Raw genomic sequence first — 10,997 nt, forward strand, 5'->3', positions numbered from 1 at the left:
TAGTGTCTCTCTCTTTTTGTCCCCAGGTCCGTTTGCGAGAGGGGGGAGCCAGCCTGAGAGCCCAGGTGCGCACAAGTCATGTTGCATTGTCCCTGCTCATCCAGCGGGGTCTGCACGGAAACTGGGGGGCTCTCAGAATGTGTGCCAGCCCCTTGATCCAATCATCTCCTTCTACGGCAAAGCCGACAGCAGCCGCAAAACAATAAGCATCTGTGTTTGATTTAAGGAAAATGAATCCATTGGCAAAGAGCGGCTTCTAAAGGATTAATTATTCAAGCAGACACTGTCTCATCACTCTTCTCGCCGGCTGTCCGTGCCGTGACCAGCCGAACCCCAGAGACGGGGCAGAGGAAGCTGTGCTGGGATGGACTTTCTGGACCCATCGCTTCACCTGGGAGTGTCTTTCTCCCCCATCACCAGCTGCTTCTTGCTTCTTCTTGGGTCCTGAATTAAAACTGGAAGGGCGCAGACTGGGATGGCCCCTCTCTGGTGCCAGCTGCTGCTCCGGGAGGGGTTAGGGGCTGGGGGCACTCTTGCTTTCTTTAAAATTCTTTCTCTCTATTTGAAACCGCAAGCCACGGAAGGGCAGCAAGGACCACCCAGCCAGGCCAGGCAGAGACCTTCCAGCAAGGGTGCTTCTGCTGGTGGAAGCATTAAACCCTCCCAAGGAGGAGCGGTGGGCTAACCCCAGCCGTTCTGTATCACTACGTTGGAGAAGGGCTGAAGGCGACCCACGGGGGAAGCGGATGGAAGGCTCCCATCGCTGCTGCTGGCCCCTCAGAGCCACACGCCGCTTCTCTCCTTCTCCCAGGCTGCCCGATCCCATGGCCACATGGGCCTTTCGTGTGAAAGCTTCGCCAGCAGGGCGTTAGAGCGGGGAGAGTCCAGCACCCAGCCGCGGGCATGTGGGGATGGCTGAGTGGAGTCATGGCTGGGACGCGTGGCTTGAGGGGCCCTGGTGGAAGCAGCAAGAGACTGGGGCGCGTGTGGGGGGACGGGACTCTGGGCCAGCCTTAAGTTGAGCTTGGAGTGGGGCCGTTTGTCCTGGGCAGGGAGAGGGGCCAGTGCTGTCCTGGTCAACGGCCTCCTTGGTTATTGTTAATATTAAACGCCTGGGGAAGTCCATGTGATGGTGTCCCCATGCTGCAGGGCAAAGGGAGGGGCTGGCAGCCTGAATGCAGCAGGCTAATGCTGGGGATGACCTGCTACCCCTGGGCTGCAAGCTGAGATAAAGGGGCAAAGACCCGCGGTCTTGGGGCTGCAGGCCAAGATGGGGGAGTGGGGGAGGGGCAGTTGCTTCCGCTAGAGGTGAAGATGGAGGAGCATGAGCCCATTATTTTAGGGCCCCAGGCCAAGACGGAGGAGCAGCGGCCCCCTTCATCGGGACTCTAAGTTGGGACAGAGAGAAAGAGGCCAGTTTCTGACTCCCTCAGTGTTCAAAAGTGGGTGCTCAGAGAGCCGAGCGATCAGTCGCTAATGCACGTATCAGGCAAAGCCTGCGCGTTCTCCAGGTGACTAGCTACATGGGAGAATTCTTCTGTTTAATAGTCTCCCTTTTCTTTAAAAGCCTCGGAGATTCTAGACCCCAAAAAGGTTAAAAGAACATTACATCTGCATGGTCAAGCACCCAAAAGCCAGGAAATGTCAAAAGTAAGGTTATCCAGGCAACCTTAACTCTGCCCCTTGAACACGTGCATTATGGTATAGTGTTTAATGATGTGATCACATGCCATTTTCTCTGCAAAACCTCTGCCCCATTCCTTGTCTGGTGAATGAGGCAGGGACCACACAGTGAACAGCTGTCTTGTTTACTTCATGCCAGGCAGCTTGTGCCCTGAATGAGGCAGGTGCTGCGGGAAACCAGTGTTTGATCCTGTAATTAAAGAGTGTATTGTAACCCATACCCAGAGGGAAGAGTTAAGGTTATGCAGCAGTCTGTAACCACATAACCTTAACGTAAGCGTCTATTTGGTATGGAATAGAATAGTAATGTTCTATCTATATATAGCACCTTTCAGCTGGGGAAGGCAGAGCACTTTACAAAGGAGGAAAGGGTAATGTTGCTCTTTCTATCAGGGCTCACACTCTAAAGAACAGGTTGGATGCAATGCCTTGGAAAACTGAAGTTAGAATTAAGCACGGCCATTTATTCTGTTAACCTGGGCCAAGGAAAGGGGGCCATAGGGATAATAAACGTTTTGCACTTCCTTAGCCTCTTTTGCCCAAGGATCTCTAAGCATTAGGAGAGCCGCATTGTAAGGGTTAGATGGGGGGGGGGTTCAGATCACATTTCACTCCCCCTCACACACTCAAACGTAGCCAGCGTCGGGACTGGACACAGCTGCTGGTTAACATCAGCATTGCATGCCACGTCAGGACAGGAAGTGAAGATGAATGCCATATCCTGCTGAAGCTACAGGGGAATTTAAGGAGGCCAGCTGGAGTGATCCAAGTAGAAATAGGCCCAGGAGCCTGGTGTTAACACCCCCTACTCTTGGGGAAAGTACCAGGCAAGCTATGGCCAGTGCTGGAACTTAGTTTCTTTGCATAAAGAAGCCGAGAGACCAAGATGACTGGCTGCTCAGAAACAGCATGTCCAGTTCGCTAGGGAATTCCATCCCATCCTGGTGGAGGGTGACCTGGCCTCAGTTTTTCAGGCCTTCCTCGCCTGTCCTCTGGATTACAGCAATATGACACACCTGGGCATGAAGCCTTCAGGGTTTAGGAAACTTCAACTAATACAGAACATTGCAGCATATCTCCTTAGCAACATGGGCTCCCGCGAGCACATCGGACCTGCCCTCCGCTTCCCACAGATCACTGAATCCAGGTACAAGGTCCTTATTTTCAGAGTAGTCAATGGCCTCTGCCCAGGGTATCTAAAATAGCCTGCAGAGCCAGGAGTGGGACTGGTGTGGAGTTCTCTGCTCCTCTGCTACAGTCGAACTTTCCACCATCATCTGTGCAGGGGACAGAACTTTGTCAGGGGCTGGTCCCAGACTGCGGAGTCAACTCCCCCAGGAACTAAGGACCATCGCAGACCTCCTCACCTTCCACCCCAAGGGCAATAGGAGCTTCTCCAATCAGCCTTCTCGAACAGAGGGAGATGATGGAGGCTGTCAGGCAGCCACTTCTGGCTTCCTGATCTATGCCACTTGGCCCTGGCATTCATTGGAGCAGCTGAGGAGCTGCTCTAACTTACACCTGTGGTGTAATGTCCATGAGACAGGACACGGGCGCTCCATGGGTCTCGCCACCTCTCAGGATTTGGCCATAGGAGTGTAGGAAACAGCTGCAACCATGCGGAGGTCTAAGGTACCACACCAGGGCACGGAGCAGTTATTCATTAATGATGCTGAGGCGTCCAGTGAATCTAGTTTGTTGGCTAGCTGGAGATTTTCGAACCAGTTGTCAGGTTGGTTCCCATTCCCCAAACGGCTCCTTGAAACGTGCTTCTGAAGCAGACGCTGTCTGTGTGCAGCTGGCTCAGCAAAGCCAACACGAATAGCAGATGATTAACAGGGAGTGAATGCTAGGAGTAACTGAGTCCCCCAGGGGTGAGAGAGAGAGCGGGATAAAGAGCCCCACTCAGGCCGCAGAGAAACAGGCACCAGAGTCGAAAGCTATTGTGGCTGGAGATCCAAGACGCTGGAAGCAGCTCACTGCTCTGCTTGGTGAAAGACTGAGACCCCTGTTTATGCCTTGTGGGCATAAAATGGACTGAAATTGGGGCCCCTCCGTGCTGCTTGGGGTTTTACACTCTGTGTCGTATGCGTTATGGATGGGAAAAGTCCAACTATTGAAGCGAGATGGTCAGGAACCAGATTTTCCATTCTGTAGGTCTTTTTTTTTCCTTTTCTGTTCCTAAATGGAACGAAACCAAAAAACGCGGACGTTTCCCGCAATGTGAAATTTCAGGGCGCGGGGGGAGGGGAATTGTTTTAGATCAATTTGAAACATTTTGTTCCGACTTCAACTTTTTCAATTTGCTACGACGTTATCTAAGATAAAATAAAGAAATGGAAAGTTGTTCCCAAGGGAGACTCGGAGCAGCTGTTCATTGGGTTTTGGTTTGGTTTTCCTGAAATGAAATGTTGAGATCAGCGTGTTTCTGCAAAACGTTTTGCTTTTGACAAAGCAGCGTGGAAAAATGTCCTGTTGGAAAATTCCTGGCTAGGCTACTGTTGGGTCTGTCTCTACTCCTGGGGTGAATCTGTCTGTCCTCCCGTTAGCACGTGCCTGGTCCCTAGTGCCTGCATGGCAATGCTGGACCCTGTCATGTTGTTTTCAGGCCCTTGTCTTTAACCCATCACACTCTGAGGAGCCCTAACGAGTCTCATTTGCTGACTGCCCACTCTCCTCTCTCTAAAGAGCCCCCATACACCCCACCTTCTGGGAGAACCAGGGGGCAGAGAATGACACTCTCCCCTTCTTTCTTCAGCTTACCCCCTGCTAGACATGATCACAGTCTGTAAGTATCCACATGGGGAACAAATATTTAATAACGGGCTCAATCTGGCAGAGGAAGGTCTAACACGATCCAATGGCTGGAAGTTGAAGCTAGACAAATTCAGACTGGAAATGAGGCATAAATGTTTAGCTGTGAAAGTAATTAGCCACTGGAACAAATTACCAAGGGTCATGGTGGATTCTGCATCACTGATCATTTTTAAATCAAAACTGGCTGGCTGTCTAAAAGCTCTGCTCTAGGGATGATTGTGGGGCAGGTCTCTGGCCTGTGTTATACAGAAGGTCAGACTGGATGATCACATTGGTCCCTTCTGGCCTTGGAAGGTGTGAATCTAGAAGGGGACGTCCATTCCCACAGGCCGACAGACCCGCTAAGGCAGGTCAGTCATTCCAGTCAGGGCGGGTGGGACGGAGGTACGGGAGGAGTTGGGGCAAGTCAGAATTAGCACTCAGGAGTCTTGCGGCCCATAGCCCTGAGCACAGACTTCTAGCCTCTTCCTAGAAGGGGCTCACAGAATGTGCAGGGCCACGGAGACTGCAGACCCTGGGGCTACCAAATAGATGATAGGCCGGGCTGGGCATGTGTGTGTCCCGCCCTACCGTGACTGGCAGCTACAACCAGAGAATAAAGGCACCCGTTTTAGGATTCTTCTCCTGTGGTGACTTGTGTGTGATTGGCCCAGATTTCAATGGGGATGGTCACGCTTTGCACTAATCAGATGTGCTGTTCTGTCTGCCGTGGCTTTCCGTGTCTCTTTCACGACCTACGTCCTGTATGTAACTTGGTCTCATGGGTAGGGCTCTGAAGTAGGATTCAGGTGACGGGGGTTGAAGTCCCTGCCCTGCTATGGACCGGTCACTCCAAACACGTTAACGGTGGGGGTGGTCTCAGAGATTAGGCAAGTGAGAACTGTATAAGTAGATGTCCACGGGAGATGACCTCATGGCATTGCCCCCAGTTGTGCCCTGCACCTTGGCACATTCAGAGTTAACAGCATCACCAGGTTGGTGAGACTCCTGACCTTGGAGGAGAAGAGCTATTTTTGTTCTTTAAAAGCCAGAGCTATTTTTAAGAGGCAGCCGTCAACCCTTAAATGAAGACGCCCACGACGGTCGCTTCCGCTGCTAATGGAAGAGCTCTCCTGCATGTGTTCTAGGCACCTGGCCCCATTAGTGTCACTCAGCTATTCTTCTTCCATTAGCGGGCGAGAAGGCAGGCTGGAATGGGTGATGTGTCGGGAACAGCGTGAGCACTGTGTGTGCCACAGAAGAGGGAAGGCAAGAGAGTTGGAAGGAGTCTGAAGAATTACTCCTCCTCTATGGCTTTCTGCATAGTTGCCGTCTAACCCCCACCCTCCAAGCCCCCCTTGGCATGGGGGATAGAATGCAGCCCCATCTGCTCTAGAACCAGTGGAGCTAAAGGAAAATCCCTCTTAGCGGTCAACAGAAGTAGTAGGTCTTTTATCTACTGTCGGCCTCAGTGGAGCATGTACCCTGGAGGTTTTACCTAAGCAAGGCAGCATCTAGAGATACCCGGTGTACGTGTTAGCTAGTGCAACACAATATATATCGTGGGGAGGTGGTAGCATTAAGGAATTAGACAAGGCTGCTGCCTGGCTGTGACATATTTCCCCGGGGTGCAACCTGGAACGGGGTTACCGCTGAGCCCTCTGGTATACCAATCTCACACTCTGAGGCTGTGACAAGCTGCAATCCTCTCCAGGTCTTGCACTTACACAGCCATACACAAGCAGGGATGCACCCAGCTGCAGTTAACATGAATGCTTTCGCTAGCCACTTGTGAACCAACAATAGGTTTCAGTCAGTTCCCCCCAGTCTAGGACCCCAGAGCTGTACTGTCCGATCAGTGTAAGTTATTACCAGGTCCGCCCCCCCTCAGTGTGGAGAGGACAATGCACCAGCCCCCATTCATGAGCAGATTGCACTTCAAACAATGCACTGTTTTAGGTAAAGAATATAAAACAGATTTATTAACTACATAAGAACATTTTAAGTGATTAGAAGTAATAGTGTACAGATCAAAGTTGGCTACCTAAAAAGTAAAACAAAATTGCAATCTAAGTTCTATACACTACACAGGATATGAAGCAAGCACTGTCTCACCCTGATGATACAAATTCTCCACCAATCTTCCATACACAGGCTGGGATTCCCTATTTCCTGTCTGGGACCACCTCCCCGGTTCAGTCTTTGTTCCTGAGGTGTCTCCAGGTGTTGCGTTCTGGGGAGAGTGAGGCCAAGTGATGATGTCGCTTTCCCCTTATAGCTTCTTCTATGTGGAGGGAACTTATTTGTCCCAAACAAAGCCCCTAGCATAGTTAGTGGAAAAGTACAGGTACAAAATGGAGTCCAGGGTCACATGAGCTGGTCACATGCCCTCGCATGCTTCGATGAGCCGTAGCAGCCATTAGCCATATATCGGCTAGAACATCCACAGGAAAGTCCATCAGGTCGGGATAAGCTGCTTCCATGGCCTACTGTGTTAATGGGCCGTTACCTTGAATGGTTTATCCACAAACTGGCTAGACTGGATGTAAACTACCTTGTGGGTGTCACCCTAGGAGCAAACGCATTTGAAATACTGGTACATAGTCAATATTCATAACTTCAGATACAATGACAGAAGATACAATCCAACAGGATATTGATGTTCAACAGATCAAGACTTATTTAGAATAATACCTTACAAGGCAAGAATAATACCTTACAAGGCATGCTTTGCACAAAACATATAATTATACCACCAGGGGTTGCCAGGGTGTTGCTTTGGGGTACAGAATGTCACACTGGCTATTTGCGAAATGTCACAAACTGGCTGTAGAGGAGGAGGGATAAGAGTTTATTCCCCATCCGTAACTGTGGGCAAAGGGATGTTGATTGTGGAGCGTCTCTCTACCGAACGGTCTTAGCGCTGTGAGAAATACTCCAAGACTGGCTGTAATCCTCCTCTCTGAGCCTGGAAACACGGAATCCCAAACAGCTGGGCTTAATGGTGCCCCAGTTGTGTGGAGTGTTCATTGACTTCAACGTGCGTGCCACGTGGAGGGTGAACCCAGCCACATCCCTCCTTCCCCATGCTGGACGCTGCCTTGAGCTCTTACCCCCTCTCAGACCCACCTTCAACCGATGACTCCTCTGATCCTGGCACAGGCCTTTCAACCCTTCCGGCAGCTAGAAAAATGCTGAATTTTCCCAGGCGGTTAGTATGTTTCACTTCTTGGAGCTAAGCCTGGGCAAGCCAGAAACTGGAGAGCCAGGCCTATGAGCCCGTAGCATGAGATATGCGGGAAATCCCGGTGGAGGTCTTCCCCAGAGAGCCCTCTACAGCCAAGTACCCCAAGTCGTGTGTCAGCACAGGGGCCTGAGATTTCCATGTTAAAGATGGCCTCCTGCACGGATGTTCAGATGCGTCAAGTGGAGAAGTGTACTCAGGAAGGGAACGGCCATCTCTCAGCAGAGCAGGCGTGAGAACTTCGGACTGATATCCTTTGCCTGCCAACAGGGTGCTCTGCTGTCCTGACTAATGAGGAGAGAAGAACATCCCCATGACCCCTGACTGAGTTGGCTTCTTCCTGGGCTTGGCTTCCATTCATGGACGTGCTCTCAGAGTGAGCGTGAGTAATACGTGACAGCTGATCTTTGCCTGCATGTTCCAGGCCAGGTGAGATTCTCGGGTGTGTGGATACTGTGGAGATGGGTGCATTAGAAATGTCAGGGAGATGAGTGGTCCTAGCTGAGCTCCGTTGACTTTTCTGTCCGTGAACACAAGACAGCTTTACTAGATTAGATGGATTTAGAAGGTCCGTCTCGCTCCCACCCAAAGCAATCTGTCCAGAAAGCCGCAGTAGACCTCCCCCATCAAATACCACCATTTTGCTCATCTTCACTGCTGTAGCCGCTACACGATTGCCCTTGTCAAGATTTTTCATTGCCATGTCCCCATCTATCTCCCCGGCCTCCCATTCTCCTGCAGCTGGGTCAGTGCTGTCATCTTTCTATCTAATCATTTATCTATGCTCCTCACCCTGCTATCTCAATGCCTCCCAGTTCCCCCTCTCTGTCCTCTGCCTTGTTGTAAGTTGATCCTTTCCTGACCCTCTACGGTATCTGCAACAGCCTGCCAGCCTCTCTCCAGCTCTGATTATCACAGCTCTTTTCAAACCCAGCTCTTCTCCACAGCCCACTGCTCACCCGTTCCCCGTGAGGGCACTCAATTCTTAGCAAGCCATTGTGTTTCTCCTTTCCACCTCTCACTGTAGCCTTTCCTTCGCTGGGCAGTACAAGACCGTTCTATTGAGAGCAGTGCTGTCTTTGCTTTTGAATAGCCAAGGTTCATAAGCCTGACTCTCCTAAGCAAGAATACACAAAGTGCCTCCCACTTGAATTTTCGAGTCATTGTGCTTTCCAAATACCAGCCATACTGGTCTGGAAAAAATCCATGTTAAAAATGTCAAGGCTAAAAATCTCTGTGTGGGGAGGGATTTGTTGGTGGAAACTCGTTTTCAGCAACAGCCAGATTGGGCAGAGGAGTCTGGGGTCAGAGATTGTGTGTGATGTGCCAAAACATGTCCCCACCTGACATAATGCTGAGTCTGACCTGGAGAGCTGATGAATCGATCTCTACACTGAAACTGTAGCTTAATGACGGGGGTGGCTTATGCACAGATATAACGGTATTGCGTTATATTTCTCTCCTGTTGTGTCAGAGAGCGCCATCTTTGCTCCCCGTGTGTCTGTCGGCTTCTCTCCACTTCCCTTTTCCCCATCCATGTCCTCTTCCCCAACCCCTTCTGCCTTCCATGTACCCGCACGCCAGCTCCTTCTCCGTCTCTTCCCGCCAGGCCCTTCCCTCTTTCTCGAGCCCTTGTCAGCTCATTGCTGGGCCAGCACCCCTTCTCCTGGTCTCCCCCAGCTTGTTCTCCAGCCACCCAGCTTCCTCCCTCCTCTCCTTCCACTTCTTTTGGCCACCACTGCCGGGAGGCTGGTTGCATTTCAGTTCCTCTTTCTGGACTGCTCTCAACTGAGGAGCCAAGTCCAGCTCATGGGTTCCCAGATTTACCCCCACCCCCACTGTGTCGGTCCTCGATGCTCCACCTCTATAGGGCACCCCACAATCAAAGGAACAGCTTGCACATTGGGCAGAGCTGATGGGGCTTAACAGCTGGGCCCACCTTTCTATCTCCCTCGGGCTTTATAGTCACACGTCACACTGGTACCTGAGTGCCCCCTCCCCACAGGAGAAGTGAACACAAACGTCTCTCATCCAGCCCTGCTGGTAGGAAGAAGCTTAAAGACCCTTGTTGCTGGGACGGCTCTGTATTGTCGGTGGGAGGATGCTGAGGGCCCCAGACACTTAGCCCTGCGTGCAGCATGGCTGGCGGTGGTGATTTCAGCAGCCACTTCTGCTGGATGCTGGCGTCCTGCTCAGGGGCTGGGGAATGCACAGACGTTAAGGCCGGCCCGGACCTCCTACCTAGCACAACCGGAGGATTTCGGCCAGTCACTGCTGCCCCAGCCCAGTGCTGTGAGGCTGAACCAGAGCAGGTCGCGGTAGTGGCAGCTGGAGTTTACAAACGCCAGGCTCACTGGGGCCAGGTCAGTGACAGGACCAGCGTAATCCCCTGGCCAGGCACAGGGGGAAACGTCTGTCCTTTGCCGCCGCATTGATTTGGGTATCTAATCGCATTGCGTAGCACCAAGGCTGTGTACGGATCGAACACCCGGAGCACGGCACCTTCAACCAGGAAGGGGCAGCTGTAACTCCAGGGCGGGCTCTTGATTTCCCTGATGCTAGAGAGTGCAGCTGGGTAAGGTAACACCTAATGTTTGAGACCTAGGCACGGCAGTAGGCAGCTAGGTCCCCTACTCAGATCAGCCCGTGGCCATCACAGATCCGTGATGGGCGTAGGATGGAGGGGTGGGTATAGATCTGTACGGCTGGGATTCCTATAAATGCTCCTTCCTTTAATGGGGCCTGATGAACGGTAGCAGGTTCCCCTGGTAACACCACCAAGGTTACCATAGCAGGGTCTTGGTTACAGATTAAATAAACCCCACCTTGGGATTCGTAGAAAAAAGGAAATGGAATAAATTGCCCATGATCCATAAGGGAGCTGCTGCCACACCCCAGGGGGCGGAGATTGGGGGTCTTGTCACACTGGCCGTGCAGCACGCACACACGTGTGCGCGCTTGTGCGTACGCACGGTGCACAAGTCTCAGGATCTGCTGACTTTCAATGGGATGATTTTCGTGCTGGTGCCCTGCTCTCCTCTCCAGTTTGTTCCTCCACGTGACACAGCTGAACCCTTCCCCTGCTGGAGCCCCAGCTGTGCTGCCTTTGTCTATTATTGTTCCATCAGGGGACACTTAGGCTGTCCCTGGCATGGTCAGCAGCAGCAATCCCTCCCTCCCACTTTCCCCATCCCCAGCTAGACCTACCCAATCTACCCTCCCCTCCAGCTCCCCTGCCCCAGCCGGCGCTGAGCGGCTCATGCTTCCCCCAGCC

The 10,997-nt window shown here is 52.0% G+C and overlaps 1 protein-coding gene across 20 annotated transcripts in view; it reads left to right on the forward strand.

Annotated features, from left to right (window-relative positions):
* The window catches only part of ARAP1 (ArfGAP with RhoGAP domain, ankyrin repeat and PH domain 1), a 219,474-nt gene extending 215,437 nt beyond the window's left edge, over positions 1-4,037 (forward strand). For all 20 annotated transcript variants that reach the window (XR_006285439.1, XR_006285436.1, XR_006285437.1 and 17 more), the window contains one exon: positions 27-4,037. The gene's annotated coding sequence lies outside the window, so the exon portion shown is untranslated. The remainder of the gene's footprint in view (positions 1-26) is intronic.
* Positions 4,038-10,997: the final 6,960 nt, after the last annotated feature.

The sequence above is a fragment of the Chelonia mydas genome, chromosome 1, assembly GCF_015237465.2.
Source record: "Chelonia mydas isolate rCheMyd1 chromosome 1, rCheMyd1.pri.v2, whole genome shotgun sequence".
Classification (NCBI taxonomy): domain Eukaryota; kingdom Metazoa; phylum Chordata; order Testudines; family Cheloniidae; genus Chelonia; species Chelonia mydas.